General features: G+C 33.0%; 1 protein-coding gene across 1 annotated transcript in view; it reads left to right on the top strand.

The window, feature by feature from the left end:
* Positions 1–21316, top strand: part of LOC129943091 (probable cyclin-dependent serine/threonine-protein kinase DDB_G0292550) — a 56409-nt gene that overhangs the window by 30651 nt on the left and 4442 nt on the right.

Genomic DNA, 21316 nt, shown 5'->3' with positions numbered 1-21316 from the left:
TTGTGAATTCGCTTTTTGTTCAACCTTTTAAAGGCAGTATCACAGCTTTTGCTGATGATACTGCTTTGTCATATTCTTCGAAAAATTATTTCCAATTATTTATTGATGTAAATTTTGACCTCGAGATTCTGCGTAAATGGTTCTATATTCATCGACTTATTATAAGTGACAAAACAAAATTTATGATTTTTAACATAAGGGGTAATATTTGTGAAGATATTTCAATAAGTTATCATTCACCTTTCTGTCTTCGATATCGGCTAAATAATGATTCCTGCATGATTCCACACCTTCCTATAATGAAAATCTGCTATGCTCGGACGGTTGTTTTATAATTGAGAGAGTTGAAAGTTTCAAATACCTAGGTATTCTGATAGATTTACAGATGAGTTGGAAAAACCACACTTCTAACTTAAAAATGTATCTAAACAAAGTTGTTAGGCAAATCTACCACCTTAGTCTATATTGTTGTCTACCTATTCTAAAATTGGTCTATAATGGTTTATTTAAATCTAAACTTCAATATGGACTTTCTTGTTGGGGCGGTACGCATTTTAACAAAATTGAGCCTTTACTTATTAAGCAAAAACAAGCTATCAGAATTATTGCTAGGGTAAATCGTAGAACCCCAAGTTTTGATTTATTCAAGAATCTTAATATTCTACCGCTAAAGGAACTCTTGCATAGTGATGCTGATTCCTTCTCGACTGTCCTGCTCTTCTCGGTCGCCCAGCTCTTCTTCCGAATTTTGTGAGCAGAGTCCACTGCATTGCTTCGTCGGTACCTTTTCGAAGCTTATGTCCAATCCATTGCCACTTACGCCTTAGTATAATAGAGTCTATAGGTTTCTGACATGTCCCTCTATGAAGAACCTTATTGGTTAGTTGGGTTGGCCAGAAGATCCCCAGGACGTTACGAATACGAAGTAATCTATTCACGAAGGTTTGTAGCTTTCTTGTAGTGGCTGAATTAACCTTTCAGGTGCTGGACCCATAAAGAAGCACAGATTCGACATTTGAGCGAAACAGTCGTAGCTTTGTTCTTAAACTAATAAAGTTATTCCTCCAAATTTTCAACAGCTTACCGAACGCCGCTTTTGCTTCGCGGATGCGGCAGATGGCATCTTGTTAGGTTCCGCCTTCGACGGAGACGATACGTCCAAGAATATAAGGTATTGAAACTTCTCCACTCTTTTCACCGGTTGCGAACAAATATTTACTTAAGAGGATGGTCTCGTTCCGAAGCTCATAATTTTTGTTTTGCCGGAGTTAGTTTTCAGCCCCACGACTTCTGCTTCTCTCTCCACACTCGTTGGCATTTGATGGATATCCATGATCCTATAAGAGAGTAAGCAAAAATTATCCTTGTAATCCAATGTCAAAGTCTATTGGATCCCTCCGCTACCTGACAAAACTGAGCGCAGTACATCACTTATCATTATCACCAACAAAAACAATATTGGCGACAGAATACAGCTCTGTCTTACTCGGCTATGGATTTCAAAATCCTCTGACAACCTTCCATTCTGCAGAACGTGACACTTGGATCCATCATAATGTTGCCTTTATGTAATAGCAATTAGTTTTTCTGAAATGCCGCAAAGATCACCAGATGTACTTCCTGTTGAAGCTATAAAGGCCTTCTCGTTTCTCGAAGTCGATGGGGTCTTAAACAGGTATCCAGATTTGTTTTTTCTTTGAACAAATTCGGAAGCAGATTTTATTCGTCTAAAAATAAAAAATTTATTTTTAAAAACATTTGTAATGGTATTTGAAAAAAATGAATTTGAACGTCATATTATATTTTATAATCTCAATAGTTCTGATGGTCTGAACCTTTATTTAAAATTTAGTTTGGCTGGTGTTAAGCGTAGAAAATTGATCTCAAGTGTTATTTAGTCGTGTTGTATAGTTGAAATAAAAAGTTGCCTGCATTTTTAATATTAAGTATAGAAAATTGATCCCATTTCTGTATTCAAGTTTTAGCTATTTGCTGTAAAGACATATTAGAGAAGTTAAATCAATATTATAAACATTTCTGGTAGAACTTTGTTTTTTGTAAGAAACACTGTCCTTCAATGTAACAAAGTATTAACAAAATTTAGATAACAGCTTTGAAGTCAACATCTTTCTTTGTTCTTCAGATAATTGAGTCGCAAATCAACTTTAATTAGTTTTTATTTGTTTTTGTTGGATCACTCAATGACAGTTTCTGTATATCTTTCCTTGCAACACTTTTTATAGGATTAATTATTAAAACTTATGACTTACATAATTCTTCAAACCACACCAAACATTTGTTTTTTTTTTTTTAATTTTTGTTTTTATTTTGTTAACGTTTGTTATAACCACGCTTGTTTTTTGATTAATATCATTTTTCATAAATGTATCATCAAAAACATGATAATAGTCAATAATAATAGTAAGTAGTAATACTGTAATACAACTCATTTGTTTTAAAAGTTATTTCATTTAAAGCATTTGTATCATTTACGAGGCGAGTTGGAAAGGAGAATATAACCCCGAAAACAAATAGATTAAAAAATGTATGTATGTAATTGACCCTTGCCAAAGATCTTACATCTCAAATAAAGGCAACCTTGGGTTGGCTAACCTTTAATTGGTTAGCCATATGCTATCAGCTGGATGTTAATGCATTTTTATATTATACAAAAACCGACTGAATAACAAATGGGATCGAATTTCCATGCTTACCAAAATATTAAAATAAGTTGTGCCAATTTTCGGAAAGCAACCCTATGATGTTAGATAGATAATTGAATTGCCTTTTATTTAAACCATTCTTACCAAAGACTTAAAGCTTTATATGCAGGCAACCCTAGCATATGCCAGATTTTTGGAAGGCAACCCTATTTTTTTCGAAAGTCAATTAAAAAACATTTTGTTTGGCACCAAAATCAATGAATTACTATATGTGAGTATATTTGCTCTGCAGATCCCCCTTGCAATATGAATAGGATATATTTAGGCAAAACCAATTTTTTGAATCCTTAAATGTCATGGTCCTTCATTATATACCAGATTTTTGTAAATAACAGATTCGGGTAATTGAATTCAAAAATGAACTCTTATCTTGCAATATTTAGCACCTAAGGTCCAGGTTAAGGCTCTTCAACCGAAGCGTAAATTGCTATTCCATAATTAATGTCTTTAATAAAATGTGGTCATTATTAAATAACAGATGAGGATAGATAATCCTTCTACGTATAAAGGTAGGTATGAAGGTTTTGTCATACTTTAGTAATGCTTTTGCGTGAAGCACATATAATTAATTCTGATTTCATTTATCGTTTATTTTTGCTCAGTTGACCGATGTCCTGATAAACAATTTATACACTTATTCCTAACCTATAGCATGTAAATGGGAAAAGATTTTTTGATTGTTCAGTAAATAATTTCAAGATTTCTTTCTTTTCGCCTCTATTCCTTAAAACCTTGTCAGTTTGTCTCATTATTTGTTAACAAATAATATTTCTAAGGACACTTGCTTATGGTTAATATGCATCTGTATACCTATAATTATTTGTAATAAATAATTATAATCAATCCAAACATATGTGGTAGTAGTCTGACCGGGTGTGCTTTCACTTGTCATTTAAATAAGTTACGAACTTTTTGTAAGTATAAGAAAGACTTAATTAGCTTATATTCCGGGAATTATGATTTCCCATAGTTTCAACAATTAAACGCCTTAAACTTTCTGACACATTGGAACTTTTCATTTCCAAATCCAGTCATGGGGGATAAAGGTTAAATTTTAGTAGATACATAGGTATTTCTTTTTTCAATTTGAGTTTTGTAAAATTTCACAGAGAAATGTTGATTATTTGAATTTATTGAAATTAGTTAGTCATACCTATTAACTTATTTATGATAGGTATACGAAACGAGTACTGATAAAAAAGCGCTTTTCTAAAGTATTTTTTAGTTTATTCTATTACAGAATTCAAAACTTTCGAATGTTTTTATTCCATAAAATAGATAACAAATTTTAAAAAATCATGATCTTATGATAAATACTATAAAAATTCTAAATAGGTACTTAGAATATTAATTCATCATTGCTGCAAACATACCGATTAAAAATAACTTCAAAATAATAATTTTAAGAAGGCAGATCTTATAAAAACTCCCTTTGTTAGCTTCTGATTGGCTATTTAATTAACTGTTTTCTGGAAAAATAGATGCCGCCCTTTTTAAATATACTTCAAATAGCAGAATTCAAAATAAAGTTCCATTCATTGGAATCAAGAACAAAGCCCACCCCTTTTTCGGGATTCGTTGGCCAGCACAAGAGGCGTGTTGAAATTATTGCGTCGTTATTGTGCGCATGTAAATTGAAAGTGTGTTTCTATTATTATTCCAATCGTATTTTCTGATGGTGTTTCCATGGATACCAGTAGATACATCAATGAATGTCTTAAAGGGAGTATATTCAAATTCTCTTCAAAACGGACTAATTATTTAGATAACTAAATATTATGTCACTGAATCATGAAATATATTTAGAAATTTATAGATCGCTAAGAATATCGAAGTTTATACAAGTGTTGGGATTTATTTGTTTGCTTGGGTACCTGTATGTAGGTACGTATATTGCATTTTAATACATTTTTATTAACATACCTGTGTATTAAAATTAACATAAAACTCAACTAGTTTATGCATTTACGGGTATTTTTGTTTAAATCTATAGATATTAAATGTGTACAATAATAACGTAGGTATAGGTTATACATTGTATTGGAAAATTTAAGAGTCTTATAGACCAAATCAAAGTAAACTAGAGCAAATACTTAGCTTTACTAATTCCACTAAAGGAGTAGGTAGGTACTAATGGAATGGGATTTGTTGTATATATATTTCAAACAAAAAGTGGGGCAGATACAATTTTTACTTGCGACGCATAGAACTACATAGGTACCTACATACATATATGGAAATGCATTCATAAATTCGAGATTGTAATAAAACATAATATAACGTTGGTAGAGAAGTCGAAAAAAGTGGGTCCCCTGATTCCGCCCGTCTGTCTGTCTATCAAACAGCCCAAATCATTGGGTCGATTATATATAATTTGTTTTCTGCACATGCTCTTAATAATAATCGATGATCAAATATGTCATTGTTTTTATTTTGTACTTACAAAAAAATCAAACTTCTTTTAAATTCGGGACATCATTTTTTTACGAAAGTGAAATCTAAAACTTAAAAAACAAAAGGAACAAAGCTGATATAATGTATAATCAAACAGGAACTGATAATAATTATAGGACGTTTATAATAATAAAACAACTTTTGACTTACTAGGACTACTCTAACATCCTATATGATGACTATAAATTCGGAAAATTGAATTAAACCTTAAAAATAATCTTGATAATTTTTGGAAATTCGTTATTTGTAAGAAGAAAACATGTTCTGCGTACTTAGCACACCCGTTATGTGTTCTTTTCAGCAAGTTTTTAAGTAACTCGCTGTTTCCTTTTATTTGAAAGAGCTCCTTCCTAATACCACTTCACAAAAAAGATCGTAAAAACGAAATAATGAACTGCCGACCTATTGCTAAACTATCTGTGACATCTAAACTATTTGAGTCAATCGTATGTATCGTCCTTACTTTTCGCTGTAGCTCATTTATCTTTGATAACCAGCATAGTTTTGTTAAAAAGCGTTCAACTGCTACTAATCTGTTTCACTTTACGTCCTTTCGTTTAGATGTTTTTGAAAAACGTGAACAAGTAGATTGTATCATTACTGATTTCTTTTGGAAAATTGTGTCATAAAACATTACTTTTAAAACTATCACACCAAGGTTTTAACGACTGTTTCATAAACTGGATCTCCTCATATTTGCAAGATAGACGTTATAGTGTTAAATTTTGTAATGAGTGTTCAAGTTCATTTGTTGTGAATTTTGGTGTCCTCCAGGGTAGTCACCTTGGTCATATTCTATTTATTTTATATATAAATAGAATATGTCCTAATATATGCTGATGACATTAAAATTTAAAAATAAATTAACTCTACATCTGACTGTCTTCTCTTGCAAGAAGACCTAATATTATTCAGGGAATGGTGCAATAATAATCGTCTCGTCACCGACTAACCTTCAAGCCGGTCAGTTATCCCTTCTGTGTGATTGTTATATTCATATTTTTTTGGCGGTGTACGATTACCTGCTTTCTTTATAGTGAATTCTCATCGCTTTTAATTTTTCCTCTATTTTTCTTTGGTTATATATTTTTTTTTTAATTTACCTAGTGATTGAAAAATCTAACAACTTCGCACCAATCTATGAAACTGATTCAACAGCAAAACACATTGAACTTCCTTAAATTTAATAGAACTAGAAAGCTGTCTTCGTTCCGCAAAAGGAAAAACCCCTGGTTTTGACAGGATTTCCTACACAATGCTTAAGAATGCACCAATGGATTTAAAACAAAGGTTTCTATATCTTTATAATGAAATCCTTAACAATGCAATCATACCACAAGTATGGAAAACAGCCAGTGTCATACCAATCCCAAAGTCCAATAAGAGGACCACTGAAATATCGGGCTATCGTCCAATATCCTTACTTCCATGCTCTGGAAAAGTATTTGAAAAAATCATATCAAAGAGGTTATTTTGGTTCCTAGATAAAAAAAATTCATAGTCCAAATCAAGTGCCATTTAAGCAAAAACATTCTACAATAATTGATGCCTTACTGCACATTGATTACTATGTCTCATCCGCTTTATCGACTAAAAACCATGTTTCATTTCTGTCAATAGACTTTGAAAAAGCCTTTGACAGAATTGGAATCCATATTATTCTTAAAAAACTTACTCAATGGAAAATAGGGCCAAAAATTTATAATCTGATAAAATCATTTTTAAGTAACCGACAATTTCGAATCAAATTAGGTCATATATATTCATCTGTCAAAAACCTTGAGAACGGAATACCACAAGGATCTCCTCTCTCAGTTATTCTTTTCATAATAGCCTTTGACGATCTGAGCGAAATTATAAAAAGATATAAGAACTTGGAACACTCTTTATATGCAGATGATCTAACGCTATTTACCAAATGCAAAGATCTCACAACTACTGCTTCTACATTTTCAAACATTCTTGCAGATATCTCAACCTGGTGTTCAAATTCCGGTTCAAGAATTTCATTCGAAAAAAGTAAAATACTACACATCTGTAGAAAAACTAGTTGTTCAAAATATATCGTTTTATGTTCAAATTTTAATTCTATAGTAAATGTAAATAAACTCTGTTTGCTTGGTATAACATTTGATTGTAAATTTAATTTTAAGGAGCACTGTTTGTATTTAAAAAAAAAGCTTGGCTACCAGACTTAACATTATAAAGTATTTATCATGTAAAAACAGTTTAGTTCACATTAACTCACTAATAAGCATCATCAGATCAACCATACTTGCCAAAATCGATTATGGAATGAGTATTTATGAAAAATGTTCAAAGTCTTCACTGAATATAATTAAACCCCAGTTCCATAATGCTATTCGGCTGAGTCTTAAAGCATTCAGAACTACGCCCATTAAAAACATGTTAACTGAAGCTGGTCTTCCTTCAATAGAGCAAAGAGTTCAATACCTTACATCCCTTCTCGTTCAAAGATTAGCTACATCCGATAGTTGTCTTGTGTCGATTGATGCTAGGCAATGCTTAAACCGTAAAAGAATTCCTAAGACCCCGTCGACACTTTACAATATCATACAATATTTAAAACAAATGAATATCCCAATTTTGAAAAATATCATTCGACCTGCCGCCAAACCACCCTGGACCCTGCCAAAAGACTGCCTACGAGTAGATACACAACTCACCTGCTTACCAAAATTGACAACTTCAAACGAGCAGTATCAACAGATCTTCTTTGAAATTATAGATACAAAAAAACAACACAATTTCAATTTCATCTTCACTGATGGATCTAAAAATGATCTTGGCACAGCATTTGCTGTTTCCACCCAGGACGGTACTATAATCTCAAAAGGACTCCTTCGACATTCTGCTTCTGTTTTCTCAGCCGAAGCTTTGGCTGTTCTAAAAGCAATCGAAATTTCGGGATCGAAAAAACAATTATCTGCTCTGACAGTCTCTCTATAATAGAAGCAGTGCGTAATGTTGACAATAGAACCCTCTTGCCGGAGATTATTCGCAACAAACTCATTGGCAGCAAGGAAAAAAGTAAACTTATGTGTGGATTCTAGGACACGTTGGAATAAAAGGCAACGAATCAGCAGATCAAGCTGCTAAATCTGCAACAAGTGAACCACTATATACGTTTAACTTTCCAAACAGCAAAGACACGCGAAAAGAAATTAATAAATATTGGAACGAGAAACTTCATGACGATTGGATGCAATATGTACATCATTATTGTAATATTGAACCAAACGCCCAACGGATCATTTTTATTGTGTAGGAAAAATGATCCGTTGGGCGTTGGGCTCATGGAAAAAGATAAAAATATATCTTCGGCTGCGATTGGGCCACACTTATACTACCCACGGTCATCTCATGACAAGAACTGAGCCTGCAAACTGTCATCTCTGCAACACCTCGTCTATGATTGTTCTAAGATTAAAGAAGTAGCCAGAACAGTAGTTCCCGACTCATCCTTAACTAATCTACTTAAAAACCCATCAGAAGAGAACATCAACCATACTAACAAGATAATATGCAAACTAAATTTAGAAAATTTTATTTGAAAATTAATTATTTAATTTAAACTACCTAACTTTTATTTCCGTATTGTATAATGTAATGTATATTATCCTTATTGTAGTATTTATCCGAGCTGGTAGTCATGGTAGCTAAAGCTCGCTTAATATTAGCATTGTAATTTATTTACGTGTTAATAAAGATATAAATAAATAAATACAAAAATAATTGTCTTCTTGTTTTAAGTGTTGGCAAATGTAAAACCACATGTTTAATTCTTGTCCTTTAAGTAATAATGAACATACTCGTATTAACTTAATAGTTAAAAAAGCAAATAGATTTCCTTGATCCATATGTTTTAAAATTACTTTTTGTTTGATTTGGGAGACCAGTCCAGGTCCCTGGAATATGCTTGTACAGTATGGTCAAATTACTACACCCGTACACGTCACAAGACTCGAAGCCATTCAGAAAAGATTTTTGCGTTTTTGTCTACGATCCCTTCATTGGTTCCATGATATTCATACATAACCGCTCATAAATCTTCCGTCTTCCTCCTTCCTTTTATTTTATTGTCGGAATAAAAAACGGACAAATTGTATCACCATCAGTTCTTGGTAGTTTAAACTTTAGTTTTAGTCCTTCAAGTATAAGACTTCATAAACCATTGAATACTAATTTTAGCAGATCAGGCTATGGTGTACATAGCCCCCTTAATTAATTAATTATTGAAATCTATAATAATTTTCACTCTTGTATTTATTCACCAAATGAAAATATAAAAAGTATAAATTAGATTAGATTATCAAATTAGCCGTTCGGATTCGGCTATAAACTGTAGGTCCGTTCCATCCCTGACAACAGTACTCCCACACATGAATGGTTGAGAGTTGTCAGTCACTAGGCTCTAGTACTCAAACGGACTGTTGCAAATTTATTTATTTATTTATTAGGAATTGTTAACGTTAGTATTTAACGGACTATACAAAATTAAATAAAGCGTATATTAATAAGCTCTAAGTATCTGTATATTAAAATTATTTTTAACTCAAATTTAAACATTTTAAATAGAAAAAATTAACGATTTTCAAATAAACTTTTTGAGATTTCAAATTTTCAAAGAACTAACTTTTTTTGCAGGTACATATTTAAGTCTCAAAATACAGAAAATATTTTTAAACAGACCCTTTGGATACTTAATCTAGTTCTTGTGACCCAGGCATTTTAATTCTAAACGCAATGCAATATTTAAAAAGAAAAGTATTCTATATATTATGTATGTATGTACATTACAGCGTTATAGAAAGAGAATAAATTCCCATTAATTATAGAATTCAAATTCTCTACGACCTTGTTGATGGTTTCAGGTGTATCTCACGAATTGTTTGGATGTTTTTGGCCTTAAGTACTTAAAGCGTTTCCAAATTATTGCCATAACATCGGCCCGTCAATATTCCTTACACATAAGTCAAAAGGGGTCAAACCAAATCACCTAGGAGGTAAAAACATATAGAAATTTTGGGTGCAAGCTTTATTCCGTGGCATTGGCTTTTCGAAAGCACGAAATTTCCGAGGCCGAAGGCTGCATAATTTGTTTTCAAATTGCTTAAAATGTTCTGTAAGCTGACAAAATATAACATAATGTGTATCTTAATTTAACATTTACATATTTAAAGTGAAAACTATAACAACTAGGTTCTACATTTCTCTATCACTCAAAATGAAATTAAAATCGATTCAAAATATTGTAGGTACATATAATTAAAAAATTCACTTTTATCAATATCGATTTAATTTTTTTTGGAATTTAAAAGGAAGTGAATTCCCGTGTTCTATATTTCGATATTTGCAATTTTCAAGTGATTGAATTAGACCAGATTAAGTTGGTGTGATTTTAATCTGACATGAAGAAATTGTTGAAAAACAGTAATATTTTGACTTAAAGGAAATAAACTGTTAGTTTTTTAATAGAATGCACTTGAATGGTGAGAAGTTGCACTTTCTAACTTTTTTTAAAAAAAAGAATAGAACATTTAAATAGATGTTCAATATCAGGGCCGAATTTAGGGAAGGGAAACCAGGGCGAAAGCCCCGGGGCCTCCACAAACGTGGGGCCCCCACAATAGAGACTCCGGAAAATGCTTGCTCGAAATTCTATCTAATAAACACTAGTACACATCTTTTCCTTTGATATGTATTTTTTTGTTTGCTCTTTTATTTTTACCAACAGCCTACAGTACTTTGTATTGGACATACATGATTATTAGTTATATTAATTTGAAATAACAGAAATCATTGATCTATATTTGTTCACTCCAAACAGACAATCAGTGAAATATCAAAATCTCAAATGGCCCTGATAAGAAGCACTTCCAATTCACTATGCAACTTGAGGGAGTACCCCAATTGCTTAATGGCTTAGTGGGGTGGTACTTTTATAAATATATTAACATATACATAAATTAATTGCTGTATATGAAGAATCGGTGTTCTTCAATTCTTGGAAAAATCAATTATTATTTAATAGTTGTTAATTTTTCCATCGGCTGTTTGATTCTTTGACTTCATGCAGAATTTTACACGTTTTTCACAACCAGTATAGAGCGCCACCGAATTGAGAAATTATTGAAGAAGAAAAGCGGGCAGTTTTTAGTATTGATAAAGCTCAGCGACATTCGTTGGTCTTGTCGACTGAAGCTACGAAAGCCTAAGTCAACGGCTATTTGGAAATCGAAGAATCTCTAACCAGCATATCTTCCAATAAAGAGCAAAAACACATCGTGATGAATGAAGCAACGCACCTTCTTCAGAAGATGAGTGGCCTCGAAACATCTTTGTTTGCACCATTTTAGAACGATATCTTGGAGCGATTCAACCCGAAAATGAGTCTTGAATCGGCAATGCGTGCACTAGAATCATAATCCAAACGAAATGATTTTGATAAATACGAGGAAGCAGCCAAAAAATATATCCCATACTGATTAATACGTACAATCATGCACACGCACCAGAACTATAAATGTGAGGTTGAATCCGCTCGATTACGGGAAAACACAAGACGTAAATCTGTCACCCAAGGAAAAATACAAAGTATCCACCTTCATTCCAGAGATTGATCAGCCATCCGTTTTTCTTACTGAAAGATTGCATGCCAATGAAGCTGTACGTTCGAGATTTGGATTCCTGAATCAACGTAAAAAGGAAAAGGACTATGAAACAAATCAATCGCCGGAACTATTTTACTACCAAATTCTCGAAAATCAAAATTTCAGAGCTACATTCCCAGGAAGCGCTCATTTTCAAAAATGAAAATTATAAAAAATAGACTTCGAACCACTATGGGACAAAACCGTCTATCGAAGCTTTACTCCAAGAATTGGATTTCAAAGAAATCATCAAAGATTTTTCAGCGAAGGGTTCCGTTCGTTAACCCTAACATTTAATTTTAGATAATTTTTTTGTCCGTTTATATTTATATGTGTTAAAGGAATCTACTTGGTTTCACAATAAATTATTTGTTGAAAAACTTATGTTAAAAAATTGTTTACTTTATTAAAAAAAAAATAATTTGGGGCGAAGGTCCTCCGCTTCTTTACTGCCCCGAGGCCTTTGGACCCCTAAATCTGGCCCTCTTCAATATACCAAATGTCTTCTCAGTACCAAAAGTATTCTTTAAAAACTTGACTTTGATTACCAGAGTTTTCAACCTGTGTTTGGAAGTGATACAATGAACAAAATAATTTATTGACTGATGTGATGTATGTATGTCAGCTAGCTTAATTTCACTTAAAGTGATTTCAAAAAGTATTCAAAGTTATGAAATCGATCCAATGTTGGAACGCTGAAAACAAATTCACTTGATTATCTACATTTCGATATCATTTCACTCTAAATTGGGAACCTATTAAAAGATTATTTTAGAACACTGTTAGTTAAATATGCCATATTTAAGAACTAAGTTACAATAGTTAAGAGGGTTTTTGGAACATTTCACGCAGAAAAGGTTATAGGTGCATTTAAGTATCTACATAATTTCTCCAAAAATTAAATAAAAACTAATTATTGCAGATAGATAAATACATTTTATTTTCTTAAAAAAGTGGTTTTAAAAACAAGATTAAAGTTATCTGTCAGGTTAAAGTTTTACTATTTATATTTTTAATTAGCTTGAATTTAAGTAAATATTATATTCATTTACAATCAAATTTTGATATTTAAGAAAATATTTTTAGAATTTGTATAGATTAAAATAACATTTTTGCCTTTCAATATTTGAAAAAACTCGGTGCGATTAATTGTTACAGCTCCTAGAAATAATCTACGGTAAGAATTGAAAATAGGACAGATGCTGACGAAGTATGGTAGGTGTTTCATCAAGATTACACATTGACATGCGTGGTAATCTAGAGCTGGGTAGAATTAAAACTTTTCGCAAATATTTCAAATGTATTTCAAGGGTAGTAAGAAACGCTTTTGGAAGACCGGTTTCGATGTTTACAATTTAGTTTGGTGTATTATCTGGTGGGTTGAAGCATCTTTTGACGAAAAACCTTTGAAGCTTTTCACATTGTATGTACTCTTTGTAGCCCCATACTTGATCTAGTGGCTGAATCATGGAATTTAAACTTTGCTGAATAATTCACTAACTTACGACGACGCCAAAATATTTATATTGGTTTGTTATTTTTATTTTTACACCTTTGGAATTCCATTTTTTACTTAATGCTCCAGCCTCCATTCCTAAAAATAACAATTTCAAGTTTCTCTGGATTAACTTCAAGGTTCCCTTTATCGCAATAGCTGCTGAACTTGTTAATGATTGTTTAAAGTGAGGCTGGGCTTTTAGCCAAAATTACAATATCATCAGCTTACTAAAGAACATTTATACCGATTCCTTCCACAATTATTCCGAAAGGTAGTTCAGAATAGAAATTATTTAAGAACAAGACAAAATGCAGAGCGTTCAGAACGCATCCTATTTTAACGCCTTTGCTCGTTCCAAAGAAATTAGAGGTACTGCTTCCATCCCAGACGGCGGCAACTGTATCTTGGTATAGGTTAGGTTAAAGTGGGTGTCCATGATAGAATAGGACACACTAAGACAAGTTTAATGGCCCATTCTGATATAACATGAATCTTGAGGCTTCCTCCTAAGCTCAATGAAACCAATTTGAGTCCCTTACGTAACGTGAGAGGCTAATTATGATTTAAATCGTTAAAGAAGAATTATCCTTGGTAATTCTTGTGTTTTCGAGCTGGGCATGTACAGAGAAGGTGAAGAACTGTTTCCTCCTCTTCCTCGTCCATACAGCTTCTGCAAAAGTCATTTAGGAATACGCCTAGCCGTGTGGCGTGCTTTCTTATTAGACAGTGTCCGGTTATGACACCTATTATGGAGCTTATATGCGATCTGCTTAGAGATAGCAAGCACCTTTGATCGCTTAAAATCTAGTGCTGGCCAGATGTTTTTTGTGAGCTGACACGTGGTGATGTTGTTCCACCTGGTGTTTGCCTTCTTCATAGGATCCTGCATTAGCAATAGTCTACAAGTACCGATTGGTGTACCAGCATTTGCTAAACGTGGTAGAATTGTACCTTTCCTGGCGAGTTTATCTGTCTTACAGTTACCTGGAATGTCTATATGGCCCGGCACCCAGCAAGGGTGAATATTAAACTATTGTACCATCTCCATTAGAGATGATCGACAGTTATGGACTGTTAAAGAGTTTTTAGAAAACAAGTGGGAGACCTAATTTCAGTCATTCAGAGTACACAACTCCACTGTCGCCTTCTTTTGTTTTTAAACCATCTGTATAGAAATGCATTGACTCGTCTTCCAGGAATGCCCTATCCTCCCAGAAAGATCTGGATGGTATAGAAATCTGGAAGTTTCTGTGGAATTGAAGTTGTGGGATGCTATAGTCTGTGTGCTTTGGAATTGATTTTATATACCTACCTTAGAATTACGGAGTGGCCAATGTTGTTGTTAATCCACTGCGACGAAACTTTGAGGCAAATAGCAGAGCTCGCGGCATAAATATATCAAGAGTATAGAGTACAGTTCCAGTGCCACAGATGGCGTCGTGCGAAGCGATCCATTTATACATAGGCAAGCTGAACGTTGGACTTCATTTAATTTGTCGCAGTTTATAGTTTTCATATACTGCCACACCGCATTGCATAGATACACTCTTTTAAGGAGTTGCATAGTGTTTCCACGCTCTCAAAAGGCAAGAGTTTTTGCACAGCAACTTTATCAATTCTGTATTATTCATTCAGCGCATCTGTTGGTAAACAATTTAAGTCTTGGAAGCAACAATGAACTTGCGGAACTTTGCATATCTTCAAAAGCTTTAAGACCTGTAACTAGCGGCATGTGGTCCGAAAAAGTTGTACTATCAAGTGAGAAACTTTTAATCCTTTACAATGCACTGTATGAAGGGCAGCAGTAGTCTATTATTGTGATGATCCTCTAGTTTACACAAAAGTAAACTTGCCAATTTCATCGCCAAAGATCTCCCGTTAAGTATAAATGCACCGATGTCTTCTAAGAGCGCACAAAACATATTGCTGTTGCTGTCACTTACAATATCTTTTGAAATTGTCACTTCAGTGATAAGCTGTGATATCCGTAAATAAACTGTTCATTTGATTCCTGTTCTGACATTAAGATCTCGCAGTTTAAATAGTTTGGGACCAAATTTAGTATAGTTTACGAAAAGTTGCGTTGCAATAAAACAGTATCATGTACGTTCATCGAAGGATTTCAGTTATTATGTGGATTCAATAGATTTACCGAATCTATATAAGCATTCTCCACTAGATCTGCCAAAGGTATACATATGTTTTTGTTACTGCAATCCTGTATAGTTTAAATTCTTTAAAATAAATTTCATAATGTCGTATATGCTCTGATACAAAACAAATTTCATACAAAAAGAAAATATCAAATTCACAAACGTATTTAAAAAAGTTACGTAAAATAGACAAGACCTGACAGACTTTTATTAGCTTCTTTAGCATAAACATATCATTTTGTTTATTAAAAACTTCTTCTAACGTACAAATAATTTCATCAGAAAATAAAATGTGTTGATGCCTATTTCTCTGCCACTGCATCAATCGTTTACTTCTTTCCAATCTTATTTTGTTCATGAGTTAGGAGATGTTCCGTTGATATAGGCATTCATGTGGAAATCCTTTCTAATGAGCCTTGTTATCGATCCAGTGGGTATACATATACTGCTCCTTTGGCATAATCTTTTGCTACGAAGAGGATTTCTGTTGATTCGCTCACGCACAGCTTTTACTTTCGCAGTTGTTCGAGCGACGCGTGGATAACCACTTCTTGGTCTGTCCTCATATTGAGGAAGAATTTTCTTTCGGCCAATTCCTACTCGATTCAGCAGTGCACCTTCATATCTGAACTTATTAATCAATCTGTGCCTTTAGTGGCAGCGAGAATATCGCACTTACACTCGGGACTCTAGATAATACGGTTCGTCGTGTCGCAGTTACTCAGGTCAATTATTAAATTAGTGGATTTTTTTATTTTGTATTGCATTTTTAGCTAACATAATAAAACAATTAAACTACATATATTAAGTAGATTTTATATTTTTTTTTATTCAAGCATATATTCAATTCAACATAATTAAAAACTAAATATTTATCTTTTTGCGTTGCTAAACATTATGGCACTGACGTAGTTGGTGAGGGAGGTCAATATCATGAACTTCAACAATACATCGAATGGAACCCAGTAGTATTTGTTCTTCGAATAGGAATTTGTCACGATGCAAGTTGGAATCACAGAACTAATACTCCATTTGGCTGTTGATTTTTCCCTCCAGAATAAATGTGTTGATGTTGGCAGCTTCCTTCTAGGGGGATTCCACTTCTTCTATATTTTTCTTCTTTTTTTACTTTCATTTGCATTACCAGGAAGGAATTTTGATTTGTTTACATTTTCGTTGAGTTGTCAAAATACTCAACTCGTTGTTAATCTGTCAAAACTGTGCCCAACTTAAACTGCAACGCGTTCGCTTTGCAGTACTATGGTGCGCTTATACTTTCTGCTTTTAGCGAAATTGTTCATACAAATCATAGAATTTGTACGCCAAAAACAGGCAAATATTTGTAGCAGTGTTTTCACTGAGAAGGAGTTACACAATTCATTTTTCTTGAAATGTTGCATTCATGTTTCAATTCAACGCGGCTTGATTTTTTTGTGAACGGCCTCAAATTGATTCCCCCTAATTGTTCACAACTGAGACTATAGCTCATAATAACTACATAGAATCTGGGGGTTTCCGTAAGAAATGCATGGGAAAACTAACACATGCCTATGCTAATAGGCAAAATCCGCTTAGTGCAGCTTGTAGGTCGAAAGAAAGCAAACCCCATGAGTCGGTTCTCTTGGTAGTTATATTTCTCTATACTTACACTGTTTACCTCCCCGATCGATGTCGTACGTCAACTCAGCGTGGAGCAGAACATTCAAAATTTAAAGTCAGCTGATTGAACTTCGAATTTAAGATAATCAAATAGAACAGCTATGTACATTATGTATGTGTTTTTGTAAGTTTATGCAAAGGCACTACATTAAATAATGAAATTGGTTTTGTAAATAGTTATATGTAGGTAATAGGTATATGTATCTCCTAAGAATCCGACATTAATTTATGATTTGCATATAGTATAATAATGAATTTTTAATGGAAAATCTTTTAAATTATTAACTGTCTTGTATTCTAGGTGATCTTAATTCAGGCATGTGTAGTTCATTGGAACTTTTCTTGATGATGAGAAGTGTGTGATTCCATATAATGTCAAAAAGGATTATGAAATAGATATACTATTTGTTGATTCATTGATTTCAATAAATCTAATTCATATCAATTTAATATGAAATTCAATGCAAAGATATGTTGTTCTAATCTTTTCTTATAATTGTTTAGCTTATGAAGTTGTTGAATCAATTATATTTATATATTTTCAAAAACCGGTAAGAAATTAGGCTCAAAATTACTTTGTGCAAATCAAAGACCAAAAAATATTAAAAACGGACCAAAATAAAGCTTTCAAAACGTATTAAAAAAGTATATGAAGTTGACATAAACCGTTACTGTCAGCTGCGTCGCGAATATGATGATTTTTTAAATTAATTTTAAACTAGACAGTCGGTACCGAAACTGGGATTTTTAATCGCTCTTTAGTCATAGCTTCCCTTAACAACACTTACCGGAAACGTTAAGAGAATTTTAAACGCAGTTGTTAAATTTAGATGCAATTCAAGCAAATTGTTTGAAGCTACATAATTTAAAATTGATAGCGGTTTGAGATCAGTTAGATTTGACGTTTGATTAAATATATTATTTTCACACAAAAGATCCCTAGCTGTTAAAGACTTTTGAATTTCGTCGTCAAATTATTCTGTTACAATTGCTTCAAGTTTCTCTCATTCGTTTAAGTCCACATTCTATGAAATAACGCAAGGAAACCCAAAGTTTTCGTTCAGACATTGATACTGTCCAAAACGCTTGTCAAGAGAAGATAAAGTCACATCGATTACACGGTAGAAGAAATCAACTTAAAATTTTGGATCAATTGATTGAGATTCAGACTAATAACGGTGACTATACGCTCAGTGGAGAGCAGCAATTAGTACACGTTTGTGCTTTTTGTAGTTGGTACTTTATAAAAATAGAAAAAACAAAGCAAATGGAAAAATGTTTGTTGCCATTTGTTTTATCTTCAATTCTAAACAAACCGGGTTATAATACAAAACAGACAACAAGGTAATTCTGAGCAAAAAACTAATAAAACAAAAACAACTCCAATGTACTCAACTTTGCACCTGTTACCTTTTCAGTAATTTGCTGCAAAAACATTGAAATTTACAGTTAGATTTGGTTTGTTTGTGACAGTTTTTGATGTGTTTTATTGCGTGGGGTAAGAACTCCTTACAAAATATTAAAAATTAATATATAAATAGACACAATAATTTTAAAGCGATCATGATGGAGAATGGCTCTTCAACGAGAATGATAGCAGCTTAATATAAGCCAATCTGTAGTCATAAGAGTCCAAAAAAGGCGAGCTATTGTTCCAAAATCACAAACCAGAGGCCGTAAGAAAATACTAACGGATGCGGACGCAGGCCTCATGATTACAGATTACACAGATAAAAATAGACAAGTTTTAAGCACCAAAAAATGCATCTATAGCAATTGATAAGCCCGTGGTTGGAGCATTGCTGCACTTGGTGCCACATTGGTCCTCCACAAAAAAATAGATGGAATTATGAAAAAAGAAGATTATTAAAACATTCTGCATACACATCTTCCCGATTTTGTTAATATCTGCCCTTATATTGAGGAGGAAGTAATATTTTAACAGAACGGAGACCCTAAGCACATGTCCAAAATCGTGAAGAAATGGCTCACCCAACAACATTTCTAACTAATGCAGTGGCCAGCACAGAGTCCGGACCTCAATCTCATTGAGAATATGTGGTCGATAGTGAAAAGACGGTTAGGTCAATACAAATCTACTACACCGAACCTGTAAGAGCTTTGGCAGCGAGTACATCAAGAATGCCATATTATTCCAAAAGAAATTATAGAGAATCTAGTGGAAAGTATGCCAAAACGTGTTAAAAGTGTTCTACGTAATAAAAGTCTGTGGGCAAAGTACTAAGAAGAACCTTTATTCTTTAAACTGCAAAATAGAGCACATGCAAATTGTTTTAAGTTTTCGTTTTGTTTTTCTAGAACTAATTGTTTACAGTTTTTTATTACAAACCATTTGTTTAAGTATTGAACATGAAATAAAGGACATACGAAAATTTTGAATTTCTGTTGTTATTTATGTTCATATGCAGCAATAAGGGCACGAAGTTAAACATGTACTCCTTCGTGCTCCCCACTGTAAGTACATCGAATCAGACACAATAAAATCTACATGCATATTCATGTTTCTAGCAATATCTTTATATCAGAACGGTTTGCCTGAAACTAGTACCGCAGTTTATTTAAAGGTTGTAAATGTTCTAATCATATGTTAAAAAGTCCATGGATTTTAACTGAAACATTTTTTTCCTAAAAACTCATTCCAAATAATCGTTGACCAAACAAATTTAAATTTGTATATGTGTTTACCTAGTTGAGTTGCCTTGAAACTTTAATTTTTATGAAGTTTTACACTTTCTGGAATCATAAATTTCTGATAAATGCATGTTTTTGTTCCGAAAAAAAATTGTATAGGTCTTGATAGCAGACAAATATCATTGGCCTTCATAAGATTTCGCTGCATCATTTACTAGAAAATTGAATGTTTGTGCAGTTTAAGGGAGAAAAAGTGGTCGAGGAAATTTATCTAGAATACGCTTCTGTACACCTTAATTGATTCCAACCATATTTCTGCCGTAGTCATTGGTTTGACCCGTCAATTAATTTAAATTTTATTTTCTTTTTTTAAGCTCCTTGATAATCGCTTCACTTTACGTTTGCTATGTTCTGACCTACAAAAAAAACATAGAGCAGAAAATAATCTGATCTGTTGTCATTGCCAGATTAAAAAAGTCAAATCTTGTCTATATGTACCTATGCATATATATTTTTTTGTGTGTGTTGCGTTGGGACAAAGCCTACATGGCCAACTTCAATGATTATACGTTGATGCTATACAAACGCTGAGCAGTTCGGCACAACAAAATCACAGTTTAAGTGCCCTAATTTTTGCTTAACCACATTGTGATAAATTCTGCAATTAAAATCTGTGCTAAATAAGAGTAATAACTTGTTGCATTTTAATTGAAATAATTTTGCTTTTTTTTGTGCAATTCAATAATGCTTCCAAAAACAAATAAGCGACACTGCGCTCTAACACAAGAAAATGACAGTGATTCTTTTCTGAGAGATTCTGATGCAAGAAATTCAACATTGCTGACAAAATGTGAAGCCACATTGAAAAGAGTTTGGGAGGAGTCCTTGGAAGAAAGACCAAATACCAAGATCAAAGAAAACTCTTTACGTTTGGAACAAGAACTTCTAAAAGCTCGCAAATATATCAAACAACTTTAACTCGCCGTCGATAAGCTTGATCATGATAAATTGTGTTGTAACACTGTTGTTATTGGTATACCTTTCAGCAGGAGAAAATTTGGATACCATCCATAACAAAATTTGTGGTAGTATGCAAATTCAGCCCCCTAACATACAGAACATGGTCCACGCCAAAACAAAGGTTGAATGTTGTAAACATTCGAGGAAAACAGTTATTAATTCAAGCAGTAATGATCTTTTGAAAAATGAAAAAAGCTCCGCCAGAGCGTTTTGATATTGGCATTGATTCCTCTAAAAGTTTTTTTTTTATCAACGACGGTCTTACTAAACGTAATTACCAGCTGCAGTGTTATGCTTTAAGAATGAAAAAAAGTTTATACATTTAATGGACAAGTTTTTGTCCGCACACCAACCTACCAAAAGACATTCATCATAGACAACATCGAAGATTTGAGGAATGCCGTCGGGGGTGACGATTACAATTGATTTTATAAAAAATATGGTTTAATACTTACTTTTGCTTATTTCTAACTTCCTTTCTTT

The sequence above is a fragment of the Eupeodes corollae genome, chromosome 1, assembly GCF_945859685.1.
Source record: "Eupeodes corollae chromosome 1, idEupCoro1.1, whole genome shotgun sequence".
In the NCBI taxonomy this organism is placed as follows: domain Eukaryota; kingdom Metazoa; phylum Arthropoda; class Insecta; order Diptera; family Syrphidae; genus Eupeodes; species Eupeodes corollae.
This window is presented reverse-complemented; position numbering and strand designations above follow the sequence as displayed.